Here is an 11,165-nt window from a genome sequence, read left to right as displayed (position 1 = left end):
AAGGAATGCTTGTGGTCACTAATAGACCAGAGCACAAGCCAGGAAAGGAGTAAGCACCTTGCACCGCATCATACTACCTTGCAAGAACTGAAAATTTACAGGTCCCTGGAAGTATCTCTGAAAATAGCTGTATAAACAGTGCATTCTCCATGTTGGAAGCAGACTATTACCTTAACAAAGAGTTTAAAATTTAAGTAATTGACCAGGATCATGAGCAAGCAGCACAAAAAGTGTCAGACTGTATTATCTTACTTTGGTGACAAAGAAGATCAAAACATCCAACCAGAAGAAGACAACAAAGTCAAAGCTCCTACATCCAAAGCCTCCAAGAAAAACATGAATCAGTCCCAGGCCTTGGAAGAGCTCAAAAGGGATTTTGAGAAGCAAGTAAAAAAAGTGGACGAAAAACTGGAAGTAGAAATGAAAGTGATGCAAGAAAATCAGGAAAAACAAGTCAACAGCTTGCTAAAGGAGACCCCGCCAAAAAAATGCTGAAGAAAATAACACCTTGAAAAATAGCCTAACCCAAATGGCAAAAGAGGTCCAAAAAGCCCTAAAAAGCAAAATTGGCCAAATGGGAAAGGAAGTCCAAACGGTTACTGAAGAAAATACTTCCTTAAAAATTAGAATAGAGCATTTGGAACCTAGTGACTTTATGAGAAATCAAGGAAATGTAAAACAAATGCAAAAGAATGAAAAAAAATAGAAGACACTGTGAAATATCTCATTGGAAAAATAACTGACCTGGAAAATAGATACAGGAAAGAGATTTAAAAATAAATATTGGACTATCTGAAAGCCATGATTAAAAAAAGAGCCTAGACATCATCTTTCAAGAAATTATCAATAAAACTGCCCTGATATTTTAGAACCAGAGCCAAAAATAGAAATTGAAAGAATCCACCCTTCTCCTCCTGAAAGAGATCCCCAATTGAAAACCCCTAGGAATATTGTAGCCAAATTCCAGAGTTCCCAGGTCAAGGAGAAAATATTACAAGCAGCTAGAAAGAAACAATTCAAATATTGTGGAAACATGATCAGGACAATGCAAGATTTAGCAACTTCTGCCGGGCATGGAATATAATGTTCTGAAGGGCAAAGGAGATAGGATTACAACCAAGAATCACCTACCCACCAAAACTGAATATAATCCTTCAGTGAAATAGAGGATATTCAAGCATTTTTGCTGAAAAGACCAGAGCTGAATAGAAAATTTGACTTTCAAATACAGGACTCAGGTGGAACATGAAGAGGTAAACAACAAAGAGAAATCATAAGAGACTTATTAAGGTTGAATTGTTTACATTCCTGCGTGGAAAGATATTTATAACTCATGAGACCTTTGTCAGTATTAGGTTAGTGACAGGGGGAAAAATTATATGTATGTATATAGATAGATAGAGGGCACAGGGTGAATTGCAGATTAAGGGGTCATATCTGGAGAATAAAATTAAGGGATGAGAGAGGATTATACTGTGAGAACAAGAAAGGGAGAGGTAGAATGGGGTAAATTATCTTACAAAAAAAACAGAAAAGAAAAGGCTGTTACAATGGAGGGAAAATGGGGGAAGGTGAGAGGGAATGAGTGAATCTTATTCTCATAGGATTTGGCTTAAGGAGGGAATAACATGCACATTCAATTGGGTGGGGAAATCTGTCTTACCCTACAGGAAAATAGGGGAGGAAGGGGACAAGAGAGCAGGAGGATTATAGAGAGGAGGGAAGATTGGGTAAAGGGGTAGTCAGAAGCAAATACTTCTGAGGATGACAGGGTCAAAAGAAAGAATAGAATAAATGGGGGGCATGATAGGTTTAAGGAAAATAGAGTTATTTTTTCACAACATGCCTACTATGGAAATGTTTTGCATAAGTGCACATGTATAACCTATATTGAGTTGCTTACCTTTTCAATGAGGGTGGGTGAGGAGGGAGGAAGGGAGAAAACTTGGAACCCAAAGTTTTAAAAACACATGTTTAAAAAAATGTTTTCACATGCAACTGGGAAATAAGAAATACAAGAAATGATGTACAGAAATCTATCCTGCCCTACAGGAAAATAGAAGTGAAGGGATATGAGAAGGGAGGGGGGAGAGATAGAAGAGAGGGCAGACTAGGGGAAAGGGTATTCAGAATGCATGCCATCTTAGGGTGGGAGGAGCGGTGAGATGGGGTGAAAATTTGGAATTCAAAGTCTTGTGGAAGTAAATAATGAAAACTAAAAATAAATAAATTTGTATTAAAAAAAAAAAGAATTGCTTTGCCTTTTTTGCCCTAATACATGGTCAATTTTTGGGTAAGTGCCACACACTGCTGAGAAAAAGATATATTCCTTTCTATCCCCATTCAATTTTCTCAAAACGTCTATCACATCTAATTTTTCTAAAATTCTATTCACCTTTTTAATTTCTTTCTTGTTTATTTTAAGGTTGAATTTATCTAGAGGGCAAGGTTGAGGTCCCCCTCCACAGAGTTTTGTTTTTTATTCTTCCGGTAACTCACTTAACTAGTCCTCTAAGTATTTGGATCATATACAATTTGGTGCATATATGTTTTGCATTGATATTACTTCATTGTTTGTGGTACCTTTTGTGAAGATGAAATTTTCTTCTTTATCTCTTTGGATTAGATCTATCTTTGCTTTTCCTTTGTCTAAGACGAGGATTGCTCCTGCCCCCCCCTTTTTTTTTTTTTACTTCAGCTGAAGTATAATAGATTCTGCTCCAGCCTTTTATCTTTATTTTGGGTGTATCCCTGTGCTTCAAATATGTTTCTTATAAACAACATGTTGCAGGATTTGGTTTGTTTTTCTTTTAATCTACTCTGTTTTATTCTTCCATTTTATGGGAGAGTTCATCTCATTCACATCCACAGTTATGATTACTACCTGTGTCTTCCTCTCTGTCCTTTTGTTCTGCCCACTCAATTCATAATTTTTTTCTCTTTCTCCTTTCACCCTTTCCTTCACCACCAATGTTTTGCTTCTCATCACCATCTCCCTCAATCTGCCCTCACTTCTATCAGCTCTCCTCTCTTTTCTTTCCCCTTTTCCCTACTACTTCTGCCCTCCCATATAGCCACCCTTCCCTTCTCTTTTGCTTTCTCCTCTCACTTCCTTATAGTTTAAGATAGATTTCTATAGCCAAGCAAATGTTTTTTTTTCCCTCTTTGAGCCAAATCCAATGAGAGTAAGGTTCAAACAATGCTCATTCTCCTTCCCTTCTTTCCCTCTATTGTAATAGATCTTTTGTGCCTCTTCATGTAACTTACCCTATTCCATCACCCCAATACTCTTCTCCTAGTACAATCTTTTTTTCCACTTTTTAATTAATTTTTTCATGTCATCACATCCAAGTCAACTTATGCTCACACCCTCTGTCAATGTGTACACCTTCTAATTTCCCTAATGAAGATACAGTTCTCAAGAGTTACAAGTATTGTCTTCCCATGTAGGGATGTAAACAGTTCAACCTAATTGAATAACTTGTTTATTTTCTCCTGCTTGCCTTTTTAAGCTTTTCCTTTCTTTTTTTTTTTTTTTGCTTTGTTTTTTGCTTTTTTGGTGAGGCAATCAGGGGTTACTTGACTTGCCCAGGTCACACAGCTAGTTAAGTATCAAGTGTCTGAAGCCAGATTTGAACTCAGGTTCTCCTGACTCCAAAGCTGGAGCTCCATGCGCTGCGCCACCTAGCTGCCAAAAATATGGAATGCTTCATGAATTTGTATGTCATCCTTGTGCAGGGGCCATGCTAATCTTCTCTGTATCATTCCAATTTTAGTACATATACTCCTGAAGAGAGCACTTTAAGCTTTTCTTGAGTCTTGTATTTGAAGATTATTTTTTTCTGTTCTGCTTTGGTCTTTTTATTAGGAATGATTGAAAGTTCCCTATTTCATTTAATGACTACCTTTTCCCCTGAAAGATTTTGGTCAGTTTTTATAGGTAGTTGATTCTTCATTATAATCCAAGGTCCTTTGTCTTACAGAATATTATTTTCCAAGCCCTGTAATTTTTTAATGTAGAAGTTACTAAAGCCTGTGCAGTCCCAACTGTGCCTCCACAATATTTAAATTGTTTGTTTCTGGTTTTTGCAATATTATCTCCTTGACCTGGTAATTGTGGAATTTGGCTTCAATTTCTTGGGAGTTTTCATTTTGGGGATCTCTTTAACTAGGTGACTGGTGGATTCTTTCAATGACTTTTCTAACCTCTGGTTCTAGGATCTGTACACAGTTTTCTATGTTAATTTCTTCCAAGATGCTGTCCAGGCTCTTATTATGATCATGGCTTTCAGATAGTCCAATAATTCTTATATTATCTCTCCTGGATCTGTTTTTCAGGTCAGTTGTTTGCCGTGATAGATTTTACATTTTCTTTTATTTTTTTTTCATTCTTTTGATTTTGTTGTATACATTTTTGATGTCCCATAGAGTCATTAGCTTCTTCTTGGACAATTCTAACCCCTAAGGAATCATTTTCTTCAGTTAACATTTTTTACTTCCTTTTCCATTTGGCCAATTGTATTTTTTAAGGAATTGTTTTCTTCACTCAGTTTTTGAACTTCCATTTCCAACCTGTTGATTCTCTCATGTATTTCTCATTTCTTTTCCCAATTTTTCTTCTACCTTTTTTATTTGACTTTTAAAATACTTTTTAAGCTCTTCCAAGAAGGCTTTTTGTTCTTGAGACATTCATTTTCCCCTTTGAAGTTTAAGATGGAGCTATATTTACAATGTCATCCTTTTCTGAATCTGTGTTTTGATCTTTCCTGTCACCATAGTAATTTCTTATGGTCATAGTTCTTTCTAGCTTCTTGCTAATATTTTAGCTTATTTCATGGCTTTTACAGTTGAGTTCTTTTCCTGGGCACATGGAGGCACTGTCCCAAGTATCGTGCCCTAGAGTACAGAGGCCTGGTCACTGGCTTTGAGGGTTGGGGCCTCAGGGGCTGGTGTCTTGATCACTGCACTCAGGTGGCCCAGCCTATTTGCATCTGTTGTTGCCTGGTTTCTGGAGCTGTGCTGGGTTCAAAGGCTTCATAGCTGACCTGCTATGCCACTGGTCTTCTGAGCCAGGACCAAGGGTCCTTGGTTGCTGATCTGTGCTGTGGTTCAGAGCCTCCTGCTGCCTTGTACAATCTATGCTGAGCTGTGCTCCCCTCTTACCCAAAAAAGACCTTTCCTGAAGTTGTTCTAAGTTATCTTAAGCTGGAAAAAAATGTTTTACTGTCTTTTTGTAGGTTCTATTGCTCCAGAATCTGTGTAGAGACTTGATTGTACATTGTTTCTGAGGGGAAACTGCGGAGAGCTCAGGCAACTTCCTGCCTTCTCTCCACCATCTTGGCTGTGCCTCAGGAAAGTCTCAAGGTGGTGAAAGAATCACAATAGTTGGGGGCCAGCTAACAAGGAAAGTATAAAGAGCAACTGTTCTCTTCGCGAAAGGCCTATCAATATTCTGTGACAATATCCTTTCTCCATGATCAGAAAACATTGTTCTGACCTTCTTCACAGTGTTTATCCTAGGAAGAGAGCCATTCAAAGTTTCTGTGCTTGTGAAACTGCTTTAGGAACATCCAGAAGGGGTAGTCATTATTGTGCACCTCTTGTGAGCCAACTCCTATGAAGCTGATCACATTGCCCCCATGGCAGGTCACACAACCAGCTGCCCAGGTCAGCTTTTGCGAACCTCCCTTGAAATAAGCCACCTCACTTGACATGGAGGTCTTGCAAAATAGCCCTGCAACCTCTTGCAAAAGAACTCTATAATTACCTCTGAGGAATATTGTTTTGTATTGCTGGGCAGAGTTGAATCAAAGTCACTGTGCATTGAAAGACAAGTGCTTACTAAACTTCCCCCTACTGGGACCTAAATTAAACACCAAAGACTATACTGAGAATATACTGTAATGTAAATGGAGTGGGACTGATGCTGATGAAAGTGCTTAATTCCACTAACCCAGGAATATTCATAGACAATAAAATTAGAACCTTCTTAGAGACAATCTAAGAATGCCAGAGAGAAATATAGATCAAACCCTCTCTTCCTTAACCAACCATTCTTTTCACCGTTGTTACAAACATAAGGGTTCTTGTGGTAAGCATCATTTGACAAGAACTCCCCACCTGATTGTTTTTCTTTCCTTTCTGTAGCTTCTAATTTTTTTTATCCAACTCCATTAATTATGCTTTTACAGTGCCTATAAGGAATGCTAAAAACAAATAAACATGTGAGATAAAAAAAAAGTTTCTTACTTCAAGGTGTGAATCAAATATTCATGATTTATATGGGACACAGAGTTTGTCTTTAAAACCAGCAGTCCTTATAAGAAGCAACTCTCTCTCTCTCTCTCTCTCTCTCTCTCTCTCTCTCTCTCTCTCTCTCTCTCTCTTTCTCTCTCTCACACACACACACACACGCACACACACACACACACACACACATACACACACATGTCTTGTGCTTCACAAAATTCAAGAAGGAGAATTTGGCAGAGACAAATCTAGTTGAACTGAGAATTTATTTTCCTAGTGGTCCAAATGGAGTTAGGACAAGAACCAAACAGCTGAAGACATAATGCAAAAGGTTATCCTGATATTTTCACTATTAGGGGTCAGAATTAATTTGATTGATCAAACCTTCCAGGGTCAGGATTTACAGTATTTCCATATACACACAATTCACTGGTGCTAGCTCCCTCCCCCATTCTCATTTAGCCAGATTGTCAAATAATCAGTATTTCTCCCCTCTCCCATCCCAGCCAGATAAACACTATCTTTACAAATCACTGATTCAGTACTTGGAATGAAAATAGAAAATATCAGATTTCATATTTTTGCAATCTTCTAAAATTGCACATAATTTACTCACAAAATTCATGAAACTGAAATGTATCAAAATTATAGTGTGTGTGTGTGTGTGTGTGTATTTGAAAATGTCCCTTTCCTTCAGCTACCACTGCTGGAGTATGTTTCCTTAAGAACATCTGTACTACCATCTACTGGAAAGGTGAGTAAGTATGCATCAACAATCTTGCTATTGACTGAAAGAGAAACAAAAAAAAAACACCTGGAGAAAAAATAATCCTCCATTAAAAAATAATTTTGCTTTGAAGCATCTTACATTTTCTGAGTAGTGTACTGTCAGATGGAGGGTAATATCCCTTGATGACATGCTTTCACTGAGCAAAGAAACCCTGAATTAAGTTGATTTTGTACTTAACCACCAGCTTCCCCTTTCTTCCTTTCTAGGGTCTTGATTCAAAATTAGTGCTTATATGCATTCAGATTCGCATCTATGTCTGTAGTAGCATTTGGGTGCCATATATTAACATTCTATCTCTTGATGTCCATATTCATTTAATCATCTCATCATTTTTATTTTTTAAAAAATCCTATTTAAATTAAAAGGTAAATTTAGAATCTAGTAAGGAATTCAGGTAAGTTACAGCAATTAAAAAAAACAAAACAATATTTTTGGGGGGAAAGAGGAAGAAAAAAGATTTAGAGTAAATTCAATTCATACTCAAGGATCATAGTATTATAGAAGTGCAAGACAGAATGAAACTTATGAAGAGGTAATGTTCAACCTCCACATTTTATAGACAAAAAATTGAGATCCAGAAATATTAAAGAAATTGGCCAAGGTCAGTCAGCTAGCAAATAGCTAGTGTGTCTATGTATGCCAAAGAGACAGAAGGATAATTGGCAAATTTGTGGAATATTTATTTAATTACTCAGCCCTACTTTTATTACAGGCTTTTAACTAACATTAAGAGACATTAACAGCCATTAGGTGGGCTGATCACATAGCAAGTAAGACCATGGAAACTGTTTAGCATGCTCTATTGTCATTCATGTAAAAGACAGAGAAGGAAAGCACCCTAAAATATTGGGTGGAGAGACATGGAGAAGAGTGGCACAGAAAGGACAGGTACAGATTGATTGCATTCTGCATCATGAGCAGGAATAAACATACTCATCTGAGATTACAAATCCATTAGAAAACTACAGCACTGACATCATCTATAAAAAAATGGATTTTTTTTTCAGAAATATGTTTGAATTTTTCAAGTCTTATATTTCGCTGTAAATATTTTATCTTGTCAAGGACATTCATAAGTGCATGCATAAAGGATATTTACTTATATTAATATGTGAATGATTGATATATATGTATGTACCTACATATAAACAATATGTTTGTGTATATATGCATTATATTTGTGTGTATACATATACACACACGCACACACACAAATATCAAAGTGCACACATGCACACATGCTTGTGCACAGACACAGGTGTCCTAAAGTCTTAGTTAAGTTTTAAGCTATTAAAATTTAAATAGTAAGACCAAGACTTTTAAGACATGCCTGTGTATGCATATTCTACTTCAATAGGTCAGGGATCCACAATTCACCCTAAAAGTTATAAAGTCCTTCATTGTGGACAGTGACACATCTATGCTTTAGTGACCTTTTTTGTGATTTGAAAAAAAGGCCATTTCTTGGGATGAGATGATCAAAAATAAGACAATATGGATAATCATGTGAACAAAGCTTTTTCATCTTGGTTCTATTTGCTATAGCTTGCCCCGGTTAAAATAGCTTTCAGGGGCTTGAGTCATACCATGGATACATTGCCATACCATGATTAGATAAAGTAAAGTGAATCTATGATCATATCATTCCCCTACTCAGTAAACTTCAGTGTCTCCCACTTATCTGTAAAATCAAATAGAAACTTCTCTGGGACTTAAATCCCTTCACAACCTAGAACTAGACTGCAATTGCAGCCTCATTATACATTAGTTTCCTTCATATGCATTATATTTCAGCAACACTTACCTTCATATTTTTCCTCATATATGGCACTCTTTTTCTTATTTCTATGCTTTTACACAGGTAGTCACCATGTCTGGACTGCGCTTCTTCCTCAACATGCTTAGCAATTTATTATCTCTCTGACCTAGGTCAATTCACTTAACACCTCTGGATATCAATTTCCTTATTTGAAAAACGAGGAGGGGTAGAGCCAAGATGGTGGAGTAAAAGCCGTGACTTGCTTGAGCTCTCCTCCGTACCTCTACAAATACCTGTAAAAAATGGCTCTGAGCAAATTCTAGAGCAGATGAACCCACAAAAAGACAGTATGCAACAAATTTCCAGCTGAAGACCACCTGGATGATTGATTGGAAAGGTCTATTTGCACTGGGGTGGGAGAGGAACGCATTTCATTGTGCCATGTAAGCAAAAACAGGGCCTCAGTGAACCTGGAGCAGTCCTCAGGAGATTGAATCAAGGGGTGCTGGCTGTGGCAGTTTTCAGACTTCTCAACCCACAAATGCCAAAGACAACTGAGAAAGTGAGTAGAAAAGGTCTGTTCAACTCCAAGTTCAAGGAGAAAATATCACAAGCAGCCAGAAAGAAACAATTCAAGTATTGTTGAAATACAATCAGGATAGCACAAGATTTAGCAGCTTCTATGTCAACAGACCACACAACAGACCACAGGGCTTGGAAAATGATATTCTAGAGAGCAAAGGAGATAGGATTACAGCCAAGAATCACTTACCCAGCAAAACTGAGTATAATCCTTCAGGGGAAAAAGTGGATATTCAGTGAAATAGAGGACTTTCAAGTATTCTTGATGAAAAGAACAGAGCTGAACAGAAAATATGACTTTCAAATACAAGACACAAGAGAAGCATGAAAGCATGAAGAGGTAAACAGGAAAGAGAAATCCTAAGAGACTTATTAAGATTGAACTGTTTAAATTCCTACATGGAAAAATGATATTTGTAATTCATAAGACCTTTGTCAGCATTAGGGTAGTTGGAGGAAAAAAAATTATATGGGGGGGAGGGAGATGGCACAGGATGAGTTGAAGATGAAAGGCTGATATCTAAAAAATAAAATTAAAATGTGGGAGAGGATTATACTGGGAGAAGGAGAAAGGGAGAGGTAGAATGGGGTAAATTATCTCGCATGAAAAAGACAAGAAAAAGCTTTTACAGTGGGGGAAGTTGAAAAGGAATGAATCTTATTCTCATTGGATTTGCCTTTAGGAGGGAATGACATACACATTGAATTGGGTATGGAAATCTATTTTACCCTATAGGAAAATAGGACTGAAGTGGATAAGAGAGGGGGGAAAGACAGAAGGGGGAGGGCAGATTGGGAGAGGGGGTAGTCAGAAGCAAACACTTCTGAAGAGGGACAGAATCAAAAGAGAGAATAGAATAAATGGGGATGGGTGGAATAGGATGAAGGAAAATATACTTAGTTTTTCACAACATGATGACTATGGAATTGTTTTGTATGACTGCACATGTATAAGTTGTATCAAGTTGCTTGCCATATCAATGAAGGTGAGTGGGGAGGAAGGAAGGGAGAGAATTTGGAACTCAAAGTTTTAAAAACAAAAATTAAATGCAAATGGGAAATGAGATATAGACCATGGGTTATAGAAATCTATCCTGCCCTATAGGAAAATAGAAGGGGAAGGGGATGAGACAAAGGGAGATGATAGAAGAGAGGGTAGATTAGAGGAAGGGGTATTCAGAATGCAAACCATCTTGGGGTGGGGAAGGTGTGAAATGGGGAGAAAATTTGGAAGTCAAGATCTTGTGGAAATGAATGTTGAAAAATAGAAATAAATTAATTAAAGGAAGAGAATGAACATGAAAGTGAAAGTAGTTCATATCTATCAAAAATTATAAATGCTTGAGAGGATGAGGCAAAATAGGTACATGAATGAATTGTTGGTGGAGTAGAGAACTGGTCCAACCATTGGGGAGAACCATCTGGAAGTATGCCCAAAGGGCTATAAAATTGGGCATACCCTTTAATCAAACAATACTACTGTTGCATCTGTATTCCAAAGAGATTAAAAGAAAAGAAAAAGGACCTATACATACAAAAATATTTATAGCAGCTCTTTTTGTGGTGGCAAAGAACTGGAAATTGAAGGGTTGCTCATCAGTTAGGGAATGTCTGAACAAGTTGTGGCATATGATTTTTATGGAATGCCATTGTGATGTAATAAATGATGAGGGGGATGATTTCAGAAAGAAAAAAAATCATGGCAAGACCTGTATGAATTGATGTAAAGTGAAGTGAGAAGAACTGGGAGATCATTGTGCCCAATAACAGTGATGCTGTGAGGAT

General features: G+C 37.2%; 1 non-coding gene across 1 annotated transcript; it reads right to left on the bottom strand.

Moving 5' to 3' along the window:
* Window positions 1-3,693: 3,693 nt before the first annotated feature.
* Window positions 3,694-3,800, bottom strand: LOC144455543 (U6 spliceosomal RNA). The gene has a single exon (XR_013484262.1). It is a non-coding gene; the product is annotated as a U6 spliceosomal RNA (small nuclear RNA).
* Between the last annotated feature and the right edge of the window lie 7,365 nt (window positions 3,801-11,165).

Source organism: Phascolarctos cinereus, unplaced genomic scaffold (genome assembly GCF_003287225.1).
Source record: "Phascolarctos cinereus isolate Bilbo 61053 unplaced genomic scaffold, phaCin_HiC Scaffold_9;HRSCAF=440, whole genome shotgun sequence".
NCBI classification, from domain to species: Eukaryota; Metazoa; Chordata; class Mammalia; order Diprotodontia; family Phascolarctidae; genus Phascolarctos; species Phascolarctos cinereus.
Note: the sequence above shows the minus strand (reverse complement) of the source record. Positions and strands in the feature narration are given on the sequence as shown.